Genomic DNA, 20,935 nt, shown 5'->3' on the forward strand with positions numbered 1-20,935 from the left:
CAAAACACCTTAACAATTCTTCAATAATTTTTTTACCGATGATATAGTTGAAGAAATAGTTGCTCAACCGAATTTGTTTTCCATTAAAAAAGACCCAAGTAAGCCCGTGGGAGTTTCTTGTATTAACATAAGGCAGTATATAGGTATAATTATTTTCGTGTCCGTCTTTCGATATCCTGGCACTCGTTGATATTGGTTGATATTGGTCAGATGTATATCCATTTTAACCAATAAAATCGACAATGCCTACAAATAAATTTGAAAAGATTCGTCACTTTCTGCTGAACCAAAATGCAACGCTTCTTCCCAGAACTGACTCTAACCACGATAGGCTACATAAATTAATTAGGCCTATTTATGGTAAATTAAATCAAATGTTCTATAAAATTCCTATGGAGCAGAGGTTGTGTGTAGATTAACTAATGTGTTCGTCAAAAATTGGGCATTACATGAAGCAGTACATGCCTGAAAAACCAAATAAATGGGGCTTCAAGTTGTTTGTGCTGTGTGATGTGTCAGGCTTTGCCTACCAATTTGAGATATACTCTGGACAAGAAAATGAGGCAAAAAACAGACTTCCGTCTGAACCAGGCCTGGGAGCAAGTCGGAATACTGTCGTCAGATTATTAAGAAATGCTTCAAAAAACATTAATTATATCGTGTATTTTGATAACTATTACATAGGACAATCTAGAGTATATTGTGAGAAATGTGGAAACGTTTTGTGCTTTAATCAAGCAAAACATTGTTTTAAATCATTACATAATGTATTATAAATTGTTTTGTTAGTAATTATAAGAATTTGATTTATAATTAATTATAAGGTTTTAAATAAGTCTTTCAATTTTTCCATTTCATGTTGTAAACTTTCACTTTTATGAGCTAAATGCATGGTGTATGTATATGAATACAAATGGTTTTTATATTAAAATTTGACCAAAAAATAATTTTTATTTTTTTTTATTATTTTTTCCATGTAGACAATCAACTACATAATGAATATATTTTTTTAATCAAAATCGGAAAATTCATGCATTTAAGGGTTAATAACGATCGAACATTGTGACATGATGCGACATGCACAAATGTCCTGCTTCTAAGCTAAAACAAGGCATTTCCACAAGATTCATTTTCTAAATGAATCAAAAAACTTTTTTTTATTCATAGTTAGTTCAATAATATTGTCATTGTAGGTATAAAAACGTACGATCACCGCTTTCGATTCTTTGGTACTTGGTACTGACGCAATATTTTGATTTGTCGTTTGGTATCGCTTTTAAAAATCCTCTGAATATTAGATAACTCTACGATAACAATTCTAAAAATACTTAGTACTCTCTACTATTTATGGAAACATATAATATATTTCTATAATAATATACATTTATTTTTTCCATTTGTGTTTTGCCACCTAAACTCAAAATGTCGCATTTTTTTATTTCTACGTGGCTTATTATTATTTACATTAATGGTATGTATTTACTTTTATATATTTTTTTTGTGAAATAACGTTATATTCTTAGCTATAATGATTATAGTAACGTCACGTCGCCAAATGCCGTCCTCGCAATATTATAAACAATAATAAATAAATAGTTACAAAGGGTTACAAATACAATAATATTATGTCCAGTAATATTGTAAGGTTAGTACATTTCCATTGCATGTGGTTTAGTTGCATAAAGTTTACTTCATAATAATAATACATCCTATAAATAGCTTACAACGGCTGCACAAAATAAATATGAGAGGTAGAAATAGGGAATCTTAAATCTTAAAACTAAAATTATACTGAATAATTACTGTCAGTCAAAATCCGTGACGTACCGGCTTATAAGGTCGTGGGTCTCGGGATTTATAAATTCACATTTTGGTTTTCGATGATTAGTTTTTTTTTACAGCATAGACATATTGGGTTGAGCAAGTGGCTAACATTCAATTTTTATAAAACAATAATCTGTTAATAAAACCTCCACATTTATTTGATCATCTTAGAATTAAACATGGTGGTCTAGTGTAATCCAAAATGTATAATTGTATAGGTATCACAAATAGTCTAAAAACATAATGTATTTATAACTATTTTTTTTTATTCAACGCATAATTGACAAGACTTAATAATGTAACATTATTTTTATTGAACATACATAATTTTGAAAACACTTCTGAGAAAATATATAATGGTTGATGTTTGTGGGCCAGAATCCCGAGAGCCGCAGGTTCTATCCTGCTGGTGTCATATTTTTTTTCAAAAAAGATTTTTTCTATTGGTTATATTATATTTTCTCAGAAGTGTTTTCAAAATTATGTATATATTTATAAGAAGTAGTGTGCGATCCATACACTTTGTTGTAGATGCAGCGTTTCTCTCAATTATTCAAAGATATATACATATTTAAAAGCTATCATCATCATCATCATCAGCCGGGGTCAATCCACTGCTGGATGAAGGCCTCCCCAAGCTTTCTCCAACTCTTTCGGTCCTGTGTCGTTTGCTGCCATGTATAAAAGCTATAATAATAATTTAAGTTTAATTACATAATACTTGTAATTGAGAAGGATATATCATCTAAGAAGTCAATGCGCAACACTGATTAAGTATATGAATTATTTAATATAAAAACAATGGTTAGTAAATAAATTATCTAAAGTGAAGAGTGTTTATTTTCCTAAGTATATATTTAAAATAAATACTAACTGAGTATCATAGAACAAAATATTTATTTTTGTCATTGCATTCAAGTCGCAATTAAAAAAAATAAAACGATTGCGAGAAGTAGATGTAGCTGAAAAGCTTCGTTAATATTTTAGAGTAAAATGCCATGAGCTTGCAAATAACGAGTTGTTAAAAGGTTTTTTTTTGCAAATGAACACCGTACGTATACGGCCTAAATTGGATTAATGGTCAGTATCAATTATGCATTTTACACTTTGTGCGGTCATCAGGGTAAGCTCACACGTGAATACATAAATATAACATTAGCGACAATGTCTATACATTTGTTTATACTAATTTAAAGTTTTACACATTGAAACATTAAAATGTTTTAAAGAAATAAGATGTTATATCCTTTAATTTTAAATATATTTATACAAAAACATGTTCATATTGCATAGACAATTTAAAATTTATATTTTCGAATATTTAATATTTATTTTGAACATACTCCACTTTATAAAATAATATGACATTCAAAAATGTATCCATGAAAATTATCTAATATATTTTGTGGTGCAATAACTTCAAGTGGACTTTAAACACCTCAAACAAACTCCCACATTCTAATTGGACTTCTTCACTCATTTTACAATTGCTGGAGTTCTGATTATCCTATACTCCGTTTAGTTTCTGATCTACGAAACGTGAAATGCTTTCTCAATACTCAATTATCTATACGTATAACATTGCCGGTTCATCGTGGTTTTAAAAATATTTGACGACGACAGGCTCATCAAAAAACTGTCGACTTTATTTCACATTTTTATCAATCAGAAACGATCATATTTTTTAAAATTATTTACATTATTTCGATGCTCCTGGCACCATCTCTTATAAATATATTAACATATTAAATTAGTAGACCAAAATAAAAAAAATTCTAACTCAGGCTATAGGTACCATACTATGGTTTTAAAAAAGAGTCCTGCTTTATTTTCAACTGCTACACCCACTTCAAGTCTCGGAACCAACAGAACGCGGCGTGATTAGAGTGTGGAATTTGCAGGAAGCTTACGTAGCATATTTAATGAACACACGAAGATACGCTCATTGTACTACCCACTGTAGTAATGCATCATCAGAGAAGCTAATTTTTGCTAATATTTGCCTAATATTATCTAAAAAAATAAATCGCCAGCTTTATTTTTGGATTTTATTTGGAAGGAAGTTTTTGATTCCCGAGTAGCGTGAGAGGTATCTATGCTAAAGCCGAAACTTATCATGATGATAAAAGAGGCCAACCGTACCTCGCATAACCAAATCACGTTAAATGTACTCTGCAGAATTAGTTTCAATTGTTTGGTTAAGTGGTCGCCACATCTATCGCCTAGGCATATTAATATAGTATTAGAAAATATTTTTCTAATTATAATATTGTGTAAAATGTAACTTTGTTTTTCATCAACGATCAGTTGGGAATGCGAGAACTTTCCAATTAACATTTTTTACATTTAAATGTTACTGTAGGTACACTGTCAATTAAACTTGAGTCAAACCCTTACAGACAATAAACTGTTGTAATTTTGCGATGAAAAGCTCGGCGTTAACCCTATTTGTATGTCACCCGTACAATAGCTGTACTATTAAACACGTCAGCAATGTCGGCCGCTCTTAGTGCCAGAGACGTCGGAAGATTCTTTTAATATTCCACCGAGATCCCGTCTGAAGCAACGTCACCCATAAAACCGACGTCTTTTGCTGCAAGGAAAGCTATGCAATTCCTGTCGACGAGAATTCATTACTGTTAGAGCGAATAATTTTACGGTTCAACTTTTATTCGAGGCCAGCTAACATTGCGTAAAATATATTATTATTTTAACACAAATTGCCGCGATCGTAAATATGTACGCATCGCAAAAATAAAAGCAACTGTCATTTGGGAACAAATGTTATTATGGAAGGCTGTGATGGACAGAATATGCTACAGTATAAGGCAAAGCTTTTAGTATACCTCAATATTTAGTGCCTTGGTAAACCACCATTTATATGAAACAGTAAATTATATATAACCAAAATTTAATACCGACATATTTTAAATATATGTATATATATATTAAATTTACTATACTTTATATTACTTCAAAGAATTCATTTTATCAAAATTTATTTAAAAATACATATATGAAAATTCTTAAAAAAAAATGGTTAAGTGGAAGTCGACCCTCATATATTATGTTAACTTTACTGTCTGACCTGACTATGATCATTCAAATTAAATCATATACTAATATATTATACGCGCTCTGAAGTATTTGCTAAGTTAGAGTGACCAGATTTTTAATTAAATGGAGGTAGGTATCTATATTATTATTTTTTGCACAAGCTATGAAATTTATAAATTATCAGTACTTTTATTCCAATGTACACACCGTGAGTAGAATGTATCGCGGCAAGATCATTGTATTAATATAACTTTGGTTATTTTAGGCAGTTGCCCCATTACCAATTACAAAATTCAGTCAAAACACATTTGAGTAGTTGGTGACCTCAGTCATGGATAACTGCTCCTGAGACATTCTATATCCTAAAGCATATGCTTCACATTGTCTCGTGATATGCCCGATGTTTTTGAAAGCATAGCCAATTATATATTATAAATATCATCGCGTTAAAATTGATTTAATATACTTCTATCCTAACAATAATATATAATTTATTCATCTTAAATTTATCATCAAAGTTTGCTTGGTATTAGGTCGGTATTCTACTACTACTTACATCCAATAAAAAAAATATTTTTTAGCAAAATACCCTTTTTCCTACCCATAGGTTACAAGGTCAGGTTCTTTTGTCCTTAGTCGATCCTTGGAAAGCAACCGAAGCCCTATGGAAATAGGAAAATAATACGATGGACGAATACAGAGATGATTAATCTATTCCAAAATGAATAAATTATTGAGTAGTTTTTCATTATCCGACAGTTACTCCTCTAAAGCCTCCGACATGATTTTTTGTAAACAAAATATTACAGTAGGTTTTATAAAGTAGATTGTATCTCAACGATTAGGTATATATTTGAAAATAATTATGATTCATCTTATAATATTAAATACACTACTAATTCTGAACACCTCACAATATTAACCGTAAGTAAAAATATTGTTTTTAAATATTGGTTAGGGTCCATTAAGTTCTGGTAAAGGATTTTTTATTTATAAAATAGAAATAATTCCGGTTTAGTATTAATTATTCAGAGTTCATAGAAAATACTTCAAATAATGGCACACGAAAATAGATTTACAACATAAGATGACAATAACCGGATGAACTTGCCAAAGAATTATTTCAGTTCAGGTAGGTATCGGATTTCAAGTTATACACATTTTTTAAATAAATAAAAAAAATAATAAAACTATGAATTAGCCAAAAACCTTTACGAAAAAAAATGAAAACTAAATTTAAATAATAAATATGACCATGAAAAATAATGTAATAATAAGATGCCATCCTTTGACAAATTCAAATTTTATAATACTTTTTTACAATTGTAAGTTCATCTTTGACTTAAAATAAAAAATATTTTTTTTAATGTTTACAGATTCATATTTATTAATTAATACAGTTGAAATTGTAAATAATAAAAAAATGTCTCAAATTACAAGCTTCATATTTTTCCGCTAGGTACCTCTGGTAGGTAGAAGCATCATCCTTAACGCGACAAAATTAAACAATTGCTATGCATCCGAGGTGGTTATCAAATGTCTTTGATATAAGCTACCAACTTTAGTTATTAAAATATATAAATATCTACTTATATGCAGGATGTTTTTTTAATCATTGTAAATAATTACATAATAATATGAAACATATTTTATGAATAACAACAGATTAAACGTTTGAAAGGAATATTTGAAATTATATTTTAAAATAATTGGTATTACACACAAACAAAAATACCGCTAAACAATGTTAAAAAAATGTTTGCAACTGGCGAATTAATACCTTTTGTGTATGCTTATAGATCCCGGCATGGGTTGGTAAATAATTAGGCATGTGTAGAGACAACGAACATTTAAAAAATTACCATAAATTTTCAAACTCCCTTTTTGCATACATTCCCATTCTCATTTTCAAAAAGAACGCATTATGTGCTTTGTTCAAATTTCAACAATCATTTAGGGTATGTGTCAAAAGTTTCATGGAATTTTTATACCAAAAAAAAGTTTATTCCGAGTAAGTCATCAGTTTTACGGCTTCTCCATAACGCGAACAAAGCGGGCCGCATTTTTGTATAAATAAACTTTCCACACGTTTCGTTTTATAGAGATCATGCAAATAAAGTTTAAGGGTTGAAAGTTAAAACAAACACGAGGTTCGTCAATCGAGCGACGTAGTTTTATGGGGAAACTCGCGTCACATGCAAAGCCTCCAAGATGTGGGGTGCCGCGCACGTCCAAGGGCGCGGAATCCCTCCGCTTCTTTTATGACTTCCGGCGGACCATCCCCGTGAGCTTTCTTGCTATTTACGGAGAAAAACACTTTCAACTATTGACATAAACTTATACTGATATCCAAGGTATCTCAATCGAAAATTTACCATACGATCAATGTTGAACTCTTGTATAGATATGCAATGTACTAATGTAGTGAGTGTATTAGGACAGTACTTTAGTTAATACACAACAATTTCTTAATACAATAATGGAACACTCAAAACTGATTAAAGTCCCATTCACAATATACAAAACTGAAATTTGGCATAACTGTAGAGCTTTACTTGTGGATCAATACTATTTAGTATTAAATATACGATTTCCGGTTCAGATGAGATACGCAAGAGCTTCTTAAATAATTTCCGGATTTTTTGCAATTAAAAAAAACACCTAACGATGTGCTTTTATTAATGTTTGATTTTCGTTTATAATTTAATAGTTTTATTAAGTCACCGCACGTCATTAATTACCACATTTAAATAACACGTTAGTTATATCTAATGGCCAACGACTCCAAATGCGCCAGTCGCGGTGTTAGCACTAAATGAGATAAACTATTTTTTTTTCTTTAATATTCTGAAATTATATAGAAGATAACATTTAAGAAATGAAAATAAATACCATAATTTACGATATTCGGGTCGTTACAATATAAAATTATGTATGCATAACTTTAAAACACCTCAGATATAATATACCCTCTAGAAAAAATCATATTTGAAAAAAATACAATGCTCGACGGGCTTGAACCCGTATAACCACTGGTATTACGCCACTGTGCATTAAACAATTATGCTACGAGCCTTCTATCTAATTGCGACTATTTAAACTAGTAGGTCCTTTTGCGTTATTATTGACTATCGGTTTCTGTGTATTAAATCAAGGAATAATAATAATCTTAATTACTAACTTAATTTGGGTATATAATATCTGAAGTGTTTTCAAGTTATATATGTTCAATATATTATGGAATGTTACATTTTCAAAATCTTGTGAATTATTCGTTGAATAAAAGAAATGGTTTATAAAATTATATGTTTAGAAATTATTCCATCTTAGTGTATACAATGTTGATACGTTTATGTATCATGTTACTTTTTTTATATAATAAATAGAAAGTTAAAGAAGCTTTGGCTCATTTCGCCTACTCTGCAAACCTTACAACATTAAATATACTTAATCTGAAACTATAATTCTACAAATGTGCCAAATTTCAGTTTTAAGCTTCGTATTTTGTTCGTCTTCGGAATAAAGACCTTCCTTTACTACTTATAACCTACTAATACAAATTATTTTAAAATAAAAAATTTTATACAGCCACTGATATTTTCCAAATTCTATAAAAAATATCATTTGGAATAATTGAAATCAAACATTGATTAATGAATAAAACCTGAATCTAAATTTTCGTTTGTGTCATTGTCGATTTGACATCAATAAATCTTGAATAATTCAAACATTATTACATCTCCATAATTCATTCTGAATGCTTTCGCTAGAAAATGTTGGTTCTCTTACCCACTATTGTAATTTGTATCTTCAACGTAGTCATTCAATATTCCTTCAGTCATCCGGTTCATGAAAATGTTAGAGCTTTTGTCGTATCCTAAATACATAGCCCAGTCATATAAAACGGTCTGGCGCAATAGTTTTAACTACATAACTTATAGAGCTTATCGTTATATCTTATTATTCACTTCAATTGATAATTTATTTGAAATGCAAGAGTTTAGCAAGGCATAAATGACATATTTCATTGCTTAGCATTAGCAAATTTACGATGAATACAACATCATCCGTATATTAAAGATTGAATAATATTTTTGCTTCTGCAGTCAAGAAGCCTGATTATATAATAATATTCGACTACATTATATCGATTATGTAATAATATTATTTTTCATAAGTTTTAGTTATTTTCATAGTGACGGTTAAAGTGTGCACTTTTGATAAAGTCATTTTTTATTAATAAAAGCATCAACCCTTTATTGCTTTGGCCCTTAACCCTTTGGTGCGAATCGAATGGCGCGTCGGGTGTTTTTTTAGTCTGTATATATGCATGAAATATTTTTAAATTTATGTATAATAAATATAAAACCACTAGATAATTTTTTTTTTGAAAAAAAGACGATACATAGCAGAAATCAAACTTGTAATAATTAAAGTAATTCAATACTTTGATTTAAAATACAAAAGCTGATTGCCAATAATTAACATAGTTAATTAGAAAGCGCATCAGAGAGTATTGTAAAAAATATTAGTTAACATTCATCACAGTTAGATAGGACACGTAAAGGTTTGTAGTTAGAGTACACAGGCGAATCTTGGTAGGCGCCGGCTTGAACCATGCTGGGTGTCATTTTTTTCAAGTAAAATTTTTATAGTGGTTATACATTTCTCAGAAATGTTATGTAATTTTGTATATACTTTTGTAATTTTCTCAAGCCTGCATATTTTTGTGATATATTTCACTACGGTAATAATTAGTGTGTCCTTATGACTAGTTATAATGTAAAATTGCCGCGTACCTTTTCATATAATGAGGCCGGTCTGCAATGAATATTTTGCTCCTTATTTCAATTGAGTCGTTATTCAGTTCTTCAGTTTTTTTTTAAATTTGCCTCGCTATTCTGCATTTTCAATAATTTGAAAAGGTTCAATATCATCAGAAACATTAAGGGTCGTTGTGGAAGAGGGACATCGCATACACAATGGATCGACCGAATGAATGACGCTTTGGATCTATAAATACTTAGATTGGAATGCAGAGATCGCATTTAAATAAAGTCATGTTAGATTAGAGACTTAAAAACTACGATTACTTAGTGCTTAAGTATTGAGGAAAAATACTTAAAAACTGTAATTGTATATAAAATTTTAATTATCATTTAATATATTATACTTATAGAAATATCGGTTCACAAAATCAATGAAAATGTAATAATTGCGGAAACAGATATAATATTTATATTTTACCCATCTGAACTACGAGTAGATTAAGATCTCTTAAATACAATTTTTGAAGATTGAAAGTCTCTGCATTGCTTTATTTGTTGCTCTTATTTAAATAAATAATCAATTATGTTCTCTCATGCAAAATACTGTTTTTGAGGGAAACTTTGGATTGTTGTGATGGTGTATTTTGGTTTCGACGGAAATATTTATAAGAAAATCGCATATTATTTTGTAAATACATTTTCTTCGAAATACATAAATATCAATAATTATCATTTGCTTAATGATATTTATAATTTTCCTGTCGATTTAATGAAAACACATTTTCTCTTTATCACACGAAAATTGATTGTTAATATCATTAATCATGTCATTATTTATAGATTTTACTTAAATTTGATATTCCAATGTGTACTTATGTAAAAAATATTTTTTGTGTTAATATAAATTGCTACTCATCGAGTGCTATTAATATTTAAGGTCAAATGGACCATGTTTTCTATAATAATACATCAAACAAATTGTTTTTTTTATTGTTATATAAATACTTAGGCTGTAGGTATGATAAGTCAGGTACAATTCTCAGGAATAAAATCAAAATCTAACATAACATATAACAGGTACCATCTGTTACTAGGCTATATTAACAATTTTATTTCAGGCAGATTTGTTGATAAAACTTTATTTTTTTGCATAGAAAAATATTAAGAAAATCTTCGCCATTGCTTAAAATAATTCATTAGTGGTTTACCGATGTTTATTATGAGCATTGAAGCACAAGTAATTGAGAAATTATTTAAAAATCTATGACAAATGACCAACGAGTGAAAATGCATGTGATAAGTGAGGCTATATGCATCGTATTTGAACAGGTTCAAAACACTCTTTGTAATCATTTGTATATGAGAAAACTCTCCGAAAGATGGTTTCCACGATTTTCACAATCGACAATAAACGCACACGTGTGACAAATAAATTCAAATGTATATTTTGAGATGTTTAAACGTAATCCAAATAAATTTCTACATCAATTTATTGCTGTGGATAAAACATAGATCTATCACTATACATCAAAGATCAATGAATAGTGGAAATAGTGGGCTTCTCCTGGAGAATCGGCACCGAACAATGCAAAGGTGGTTAAATCGGCTGGAAAGATTATGGCGACATTTTTTGGGATGGACGTGGCAAAATCTAAATTGACTACGTTAAAATTGGAAACAACATTACTGGAAAATATTACTGCAATTTATTAAACCGTTTCACCGACGTTTTGCTAGGAAAAAAGTTCTCTTCCACCAAGACAATGATCGTATGTACACGTATATTATTTCCATAGCAAAATTGCATGAATTTAAGTGTGAATTGTTTCCTCATCAATCATATTCTCCAGATTTAGTCCCCTGCGACTATTTCCTATTTTCAGATTCAAACAAATGGCTCGGCGGAAAAATATTTGGCAGTAACGACGAGATTATCAATAAAAAAACGCCTATTTTGAAGGGTTGGAGAAATCGTATTATTTAGAAGGTATCACGAAATTGGAAAAAAAAACTCGACTTAGTGTATCAAGCTAAAAGATGACAGTGTTGAAAAATAAAATATTTTTTTGCTGAAAAAACATTCCTTATTTCATTTTTACCAGAGTTATTGTAGTAATTTTATCATATTTTTTAAAACTTTTGGTACCAGACATGAAAAAGTCAGAATAAAGGACTGTTAAACATAAAGAATGCACCATAAATCCAGTAGCTTAGCGACTTCTTTGCAAGTGTATATAAAGCATTGAGGCCGTTAATGATTTTTTATTTTTGCTACGCCACTGTCTGGATTGACGAAGTATGGAGAGCGAAGCGGTGAAACTTACTTGTCTACAGATCGGATATTACTAGAGACTAGATTCCATCCATAGACTGAAAAGCCATGTGCCATACAAAACTTATAATTTCTGTTATCAATAAGAACCCTTATACGTGTACATATTGTATATTATATTATGAAAACGGATATGGCCAGACGCTTATATATATATTGTATTTAGTGAAAACATAGTACATCCATGGATAAAAATCATAAGTTTAGTATGGTACACGCTTCAAACCCATATGCGGTTTCAGTCTATGGATGACCTATAAGGATAATGAAAGAGAATAATCAACGATTTTGAGCATCTATTTGAAGAGATCATAGAAATTATAAAAAAAGAAGATTATTGAAAAAGGATTAGTAAAGTTTTAAACTAAACTTAGTAATTCAAATTGTGCCTATAAGTAATATTTTTTGACTATGTCCAATCTAATAAGATCATATTATGGGCCTCCATAGAGTAGAAGTTTATATTAATAGATTTGTTTTTACGAGATATGGATGTTAGCCACTTGTCCAACTGGTGCGTTGCCCATCAGATGGCCATTAGATATAATTATGCTAACTCAAACACAAATTGAAAAACAATATATGCAAGCCCAGGATTCGAGCCTGGGCCTACGACGTTATAGACCGATGCTTAAGCTGCTCGGCCATCGTGGATATAACTTATTATATAATCAGTTTTCATAAAATCAATACGCCGCAATACGCTACATAATTTAAAAAAATATTATTTACTTCATAAAAATATAATTTAATAATAGCATGTATCTTTGGTATCGTTTACTTAAATAAATGAACTTAACGACAGACTAGTTGATTTTATAAAGCTTCCACTGTTTACAGATAAAAATATTCACGATCAAAAATAAAACTTTTAACGTCAACAAAGAAATATGTCATAATGGTGAAGTTATTAATAATAATTGATGGTACCTAGTTAGATTTTAAACCTTTTTGGTAAAATCAGTACCAGTATTGCCAACTATTAGTAAAAAATTTAATCCTATAACAATTCCAAAAATCGATATATTCTTAAATTCTAATGGATTTAAGTTTTGTACTATTCCATTTGAGTCATTGTTTGCGGTCAGGGTTTCACCTTTCGGCATCTTGAGGCACTATATGTAGTCACCAAAAGGTAAATATACACTGACAACGAATACAATCAATTCCTACTTATATAATAAATTATTACAATAAAGTACGTAAAAACTTTATTATCCACCTATTAAGTCAACAAATTATGAATAGTTGAAGTGTTTGTAAAAAACCCCTATCACTAATAATACAATAAATAGAAGTATACATCATCAAACCCTAATAATCCCCACCAAACCCAAATAAACCGACGATGGCCGTGCGGCTTAAGGATTGGCCTATAGCATTGTGGGTCCCAGGTTCAAATCCTGGATCTAACAAATACAAATATTGTTTCAATTTGTGTTTGAGTCAGCATATGGACCAAATATGTTGGTCAAAAGGCTAACATCCATTTATCATAAAAACAAATCTGTTAATATAAACTTCCCCTCTGTGGAGGCCTATAATATAATCTTATTAGATCGGGTATCGTCAAAAAAATATAACTTATTAATACAATTTGCATTACTAAGTTTAACTTAAAAATTTACCTATTTTTCATATTGTTTCAATTTGTGTTTGAGTCAGAGTTATGGACCTAATAGGTTGAGCAAGTGGCTGACATGCAGTTCTCGTGAAAACAAAATCTGTTAATGCAAACCTCCACTCCGTGGAGGCCCATATGATCTTATTAAGATCGGAGATAGTCGAAAATATATATATGTATATTGTTACATCTATTACTACTCGCTCCGTATATCAATGTACCCCGTTTCTTCCGATTTGTTGTTTTTTTTTTCTTCAGAAAAATCTCTTTTAAGAAAAACTTTATAATTTCGATAGGTTATATATTTAAGTCGAACGAATATAGACGACATCACGTTTTCCAATCAAAGACTTTTTCATTTTTCATAGCCTCCTTACTGTCAATATTTTATGAAAAGTGCATCGTCGTGTTTGCACGGTCGGTGCGGACGCGCAGACTACTTAAGCATTCTATGCGAGCTGCCGGCAAATATTTCCAACGATATGTTTTGTCCAATATTCTCTCTCCATGTGAAAAATGCAGCTCGTCCGCCTGGGAGCGATTAGAGGATGGTGTATAGCGTGCAAAACTGAATTGAATTGATGCTATCGGTGGTATATTAGAGAGTTTAATAAATATTGGAATAGGTACTCCTTATGTTGAGTCGATTCGATTACTTACATGAATTGGAAGAAGATTGTGAAAATACGGCGTGAATCGATTTTTGTTCAACAGATATGAAATACGCCAATAAAAATGTGGTATCTATCAATAAATTCAATCTATTTTTTTAAGCTTTAAAGTCTTTAGTGAGATTTTTTTATTTTAGCTGTACATTTATACAATTGTAAAGAACTCTTCACTTAGAATGTTCGGCAGTTTTGTATTAGCTTTTGTTACTTACTACAATTTTTAATATTGCCTCTACGTGCTCATCTCGCCCATGGGTACTCTTGACTTAAAGTCATGTAAATTCAGTCAAATCATATTTGAGTGCATGCAGAACTTAGTTTTGGGTAACTGCTCCTGAGACATTCCCAGTCATAAAAAAATGATTCTTCATATTCAAATGTAGAGTCCCATGATACGCCCGATTGAGACCGGGTGTGGTGCGGGCGGATGTGGTTTGGTAGGGCCATTAACTACAATGTACATTTATTTTATACACTGTCATTATTAAGATTAATGATTATAATAGCAAAAATAATCATAATGGGTAGGTACATAATATTACACGTTAAATTCAAACATGTGGTATTATAATGTTTATACTTGTAGGTTATATTCTCTCAAAACATTTAAAAACACAAAAATGCTTTGATGTGTGGCAGATCAATAAACATCTCAAGATTAAGTGGGAATATTTAAAATGTCTATATTAAATTAAATATTATATGCATAGAAATATTCTCTAATTTCAATCTACATCGATTTTAAATTATTAAATATTGATTAATTCTACTTTATAAGAAAGAGTAAGCTAAAATATTCAACTTTCTTTTTTAACTTGTTTCATAAACAAAATTGAATTATATTTTCAAGATAGCATATAAAAAATAATAGATATCGATTCACATAGAAAAACTTCCGAAATATATTATCTATTTGAAAAGAAAACCTTTTACTGTCCGCCTGCTGTCTATATTCATGCGAATTATTTTTTTAAATATACGTTTTAACTGATGTACTTTAAACTCTGCGATCTACTTTGTGATCAACCAAGTTACATTCCATTACTAACAATGTTTGTAAAGGACGTCCGCAACTAGACAAATATTCTTGATCATAATATGAGTAATGATTTACTTTATTCAATACTAAATATACGCATAGTGTAAAAACATTAAATTCTGTATTTAAAGAAAAACCTAATCTTGAAAAATCCTAGAAGTAAAATATGAGCGGAGAAGGACTTGAACCCTATTTCATATTGAATAAAAAAAATATAACATACATAATATAAATAAATGTTTAAAAAAATACATATTTCATATGTCATTCATTCTAGATCTGAATCGTTTTCTAGATGAAGACCTCGCCTTATTGTATTCACTCTTCTCGATCCTTGGTCTGTCGTTCCCGTATACACTGAATCGATTGTCATTTCCGTGATTTGTCCAGCGACGATCTATTTATTAATTGAGAAATGTAGCTTTTTCATCCTTATTTATTATATACTAGCAATAATCTGCGTTGGTTCGCCTGAACTGCGGAAATAAAAGTCAACATTAAGTACATAATATACTGAAATAAGAAATAGACTAAATTCATTTGATTTTTTAAAAATAATAATATACAGCGGTTGGATCTAGACGCGTACATCTGTAACCACAACTTACCTCATCTTTACGATTAGACCGTTTTAATAACTTTAGAGCTACAGAAGATTTGTGATATAAACAATATTTATGAAACAGGCATAATCTCTGTTGTTTAGTTGAAATATACATGTATCTTTCTTGAAAAATGCAACATCAAAAGAATGCTACGACCTTAAAACCATTAGTTTGATAAGCCATTAAAGATATAGTCAAAATTATTCGCAATAACATTAAGGGTTTTTAGTTTAGGCTTAAAAATTATCAAAGTACTAGAGAAGTACCTTTTAGCTTAAATATCTTAGTTTAAAAAAATCCTAAATTTTAACGTCGATATTTCTAATTACACTAAGGTATTCAAGTGAGCTTAATATTATAAACTCTTTCAGTAAAAATGCATCAATGCAAGAGACATTCAACTGGAAGCTGCTAATCTATATTAAAAAACGGCAAAAATATACATAAAATGAAATCAGTGGGAATATAGAAGTATTTTTAATGAACCCATACAAATTGAAAAAGCAGGTATTGTAATTAATGGGAAATCTATACGGCATGTCAATGATACAGCGCTGATTGCGGGTGGCTTAAAAGGTTTACATTGAATAGGGGGTAAAAATGGTTAACGCGGTCAGCATTCATAACAAAAATTAATAACAGTAGTTATTTTTGAATAGCTACAACAAACATAAGTTTTATTATTAATAGCAAATGAAATAAACGTGTGATATAATAAATAATATCTAGGAACATAGGTCAATGAAATATGGAATCAATCTCTAGACATAAAAACAATATTTGACATAGCAAGGAGTGCCTTTCTTAATATGAAATGCCTTCATAGTACTTGAAACTTCAACCTAGATTTGACATTACCTTTGGTTAGCCATTACGTTATTCTAACCTATTTCTATTTAATGCTTTGTATGTTTATCCAAAAGATATCACTGAGAGTGTATTTTTGTCAAGATGTGGCTGTGGAGATATTTTCTCAAAAAAATGACCTGAGGTGTTAAATATTGATATCCTTGAACATATAGAATGGACCGAGAGGTTTCTGCGTACTATTGAGTCTAAAAAACTACGGTACATCGAAAACATTACGAGAAGACAAATATATAGAATTTCCTTAAACCGATATCTAAAGAAAGATCAATGGTAAACATAACTAAGGATGACATCGCATTTTGAGGCATAAAAACCTCCATCATTGGTACAAGTGAAACTCCAGCAAACTGTTCTGAGTAGCAGACGTAGAGCAATGATCATACTGATGGTCGTTGATCTCCGAGAGAGTATGACACAATAATATGAAGAATATATATATATATAATTGTACAAGTTTTATCAATATTGTTCGAGTAGTTTTTAGTTATAGCGGAATAAAAATAGAAATGTGTGTTTAAGTATTATTCCAATAGTAAAATTTTAATCAAAGACAGATCTAATATCAATATTATTATACTGTTTATTATTATTTATTCTCGGCTACTATTATCCGGTCAAATAAATTTTATATAGCATTATTGATAAGGCCAGCTTGTAATTGAATGTGAAAACAAAGCATTTACTTTATCCAACTAAGTGGCAGATACATGTCGAAATAATGGCAATTTTACCTCTCTCAACGCAAAAGAATATCCTTGGAATTACGGAACCATATTGAGGTTCGTTTGCAAAGGAGCAATTCTGGTGATTCACAACGCATTAAATCACTTTTATTGTATGAGCCAAGCGTAGACCAAGTAAAAAACATCCAAATGAAAATATCCCTGGCTTGCATGTTGCTCGCGAGACGAACGAGCCATTCATTGTGCTCTTGTAATTCGACTTAACATTCAGAGCGGACCCACAAACCGTCGGCATAATATTTTATATACAATACAGTTTGCTTTCTTCTCGGTGGCTTAAAATCTCTCCTTTCCCGCTCGCTTAGAGCGCAATCAGAGTACATTTCAAACAATTAAGAATATTGCCAACAGTTGTTACTCTAAGGCTGTTACCTTTATTCGCAATAAATTTTCCTTTTAGGGGAGGAACCGCTGTTTTAAATTGGTTCTACGAAACAAGATCTGATTATGATGCAGGGGTCGGGAACATTCATTAAGTCTAAAAATAAAAAACAAATTACGGAAAACGAATAATTTGTTACCAAAGCAGATAACAGCATAATCCGTTTATTAGACATTGCAAATTAAAATTATTTATAAAATTGTTTTGTAGTACTTACTCTTTATTTCACAAAGAAACAGCTGTGGGAAACAAAATTTATTTTTGATAAATAAAATACATAAGATAATATATGATTGAAAACATCGGCATGCATATATTCGCGAATATGGAAAGCTCTCGTCCGCAACCTGATAAACGCGGGTTCAAAGCCTATTAGGTTTATGATTTCAAGGCTTTTATAATATGTATATGCATGTTTCTGAGGCTGCTATAAATTGTATAGTAGGTATATGCGATGAAAAATTATATATTCCTTTATAATAATAATATGGTTATATTTTGTCTGAAATAAATAATTTTCATGAATTATTTTAAGTCTCGTAATTTTGAATGAACAAGATATATATGTATGGAAAACTTTAAAAATAATAATATTATGATGAAGTTTCAAATCAAAAAGATAATGTTATTGCTTTGTTTTTATAGAAATCAAAGAGTAAAACAGCATTATTTTGTCTATTTTTATTCTCGCTCGATTAAAAAAGATTAGTTAATTTATATTAACATAATATATAGAGTCTGACTTCAAATTGTGTCAGACAATAAAATAGAGTATATCAAAGAATATGTACTTAATCTATATTCTCTTTTATTACGTACAATGTTTTGAATTTTGTCTGCCAATGAGAAAGCGAGTATTCGATTTAATTGCTATACTCAATTATGTACCCACTACTATTTATTTATAATAATTATTTCTCAGCATAATAATTGTAATCCTTTTAGTTTCCAGAATTGTCTCCGGTGTAATTTCCTCAATACTTTGTTGCTTGCAATATAATATAAAAAGAGGTTTAATATGGAATATGAGTAAAGAAATGCCTTGCGTTATTTCTTGTGCAAGGAAGCAAAATATAAATAGAGCGAAAAACATCGCAAAGCATCAATGACTTAGATTTAAATAAATTTATGAGATATGGAATAAATCAACATATTATATTAAAACCTAACCCCGCCAAGACTCGACCATGCAATTTTACGAATTTTCTACATTTTATCGTCATTCATACTAAAATTGGTATAGGTATGTCAAAAATATAAATATTATAACATAAACGTTGCCGAAATACCTACATATTTCTCTAACATATTATTTGAAACATTATATATCAGCGAGTAGTGTGAAAATAGTTTAACAATTTTATATAAAACATTATGTTACTTGTAAAACTGGCCACGAAATGGATACTTTAAGTTAACAAGTTCAAAGCCACCGTTAACATTCAATAGGTCAGGTGTCAATTATCGGTAATAAAAATGTATGATTATTTAATATATAATAAGGTTATAAAGATCATTGACTATACATTATTCCAATTTAAAAAATGAATGTTAAATAAATTAGCTTTCTTATGGGATAATAAATTTGATGTTTTTTGGTAGGTAAGCCAGATGTTTTTTTTTCTATTAGCATCGTCATGCTATAAAAGACATTATATCAGTCAACTTACAGACTTTTTTTTCATTTTCCCACCTGGTCAAATTTTGATACTTTTTTCCTAGTTTTTCCTTCCAAATTCCTGACGAATTTTCCATTCGATTTTGACTGAAAAGTTTTTTTACTTTAGTTTTACTTAAAAAATTTTTTCACATTGCATTCTCAATATTGTTTTTAACTTCCAGTATTTTTTGACTCTTATTTTGGTGTTGGTTTAAATGGTACCATTTTCAAAATAAAGAACAACAATGGAGTTTTCAAATAAAAATAAATGTAAAAGATATTACTCTCAAATACAAGAAGAATGGTCATTAAATGCAAAAAATCAATTCTCCACCCTTTGATATACAGTATCATCAACAACCGGGGTGGATATACTGCTGGATGAATATTTGATGATATTTCTCAATGACAAAAAATCCTTTGCCATTTAAAAACTTAAATACAACTTTATTTTTATAAATATAAAATCTAAGTAAAAATTTATGTATACAAGCGTAAATGACATTAAAATAAATTGTACCTAAATTCACAGTAATTATCTATTAAATAGTAAAACGTTGTGTAAAACGCCATAGCATGAAATAATATGTTTATTTAGGTCAAGGGGATCATTGAGGATGTTTATCTATGGCAATGTGATTTGTAAATATTTGTGTGTATAAATATCTACAGTATAAATATTTTTATTTAGATATACATTTCATTACAAATTGCTTTGTTGTACGAGATGTATTATGTAAATATATGATTTAGTATATATTTTTGAACAAATGCAAAAATTAATTAAAATCATAATATATTATACAAATAAATTCCTTGGATTTATCAAATTATGACTAACTATATCAGATTTAATTATATGTTCTTAAGTGCTGTGTGAAGGTCAAAATAAAGATTTTTGAGTATCTCTGCAAGCTTAGCCTAGATTAGAAAATTTGTAGGAAAAACGTATATCATGTCATTATGATACCCTTTATTTTCTTATTTTAAAAAATATAATTTAATGACCACATAAAATATATTAATACCATGGAAGAGAATTATTGTTGTCGTGTAAAAATTGTGAATAAAGTCACATTTGGTACATCAGTTTCCGTAGTATTTAGCATTTTTTTTTCAAATTATTATTTTGTCAACACGCGTCATACCTTCAATTTCCATTTAATTTATGGTCAAATATTATATTCGATAAATTATTCAATTGAGTTGTTGTGATTTCTGTTAATTCACAATATTTTGCGTTCCGTATGTGCCTTGATATATTATACTTATGACAGTGTTATACAATATCATTATCTAAATGCCCATTCTTTCTTATTCAAAAAAATCAAGTGTTCAGATTAAATATTTATGATTTTT

At 29.6% G+C, this 20,935-nt stretch overlaps 1 protein-coding gene across 1 annotated transcript in view; it reads left to right on the top strand.

Annotated features, from left to right (window-relative positions):
• LOC147066128 (neural-cadherin-like) overlaps positions 1 to 20,935 on the top strand; it is a 549,013-nt gene that overhangs the window by 48,475 nt on the left and 479,603 nt on the right. The gene's annotated exons all lie outside the window — the stretch shown is intronic.

The sequence above is a fragment of the Rhyacophila brunnea genome, unplaced genomic scaffold (assembly GCF_057557595.1).
Source record: "Rhyacophila brunnea isolate RB1 unplaced genomic scaffold, BYU_Rbru_1.0 scaffold_5, whole genome shotgun sequence".
In the NCBI taxonomy this organism is placed as follows: Eukaryota; Metazoa; Arthropoda; class Insecta; order Trichoptera; family Rhyacophilidae; genus Rhyacophila; species Rhyacophila brunnea.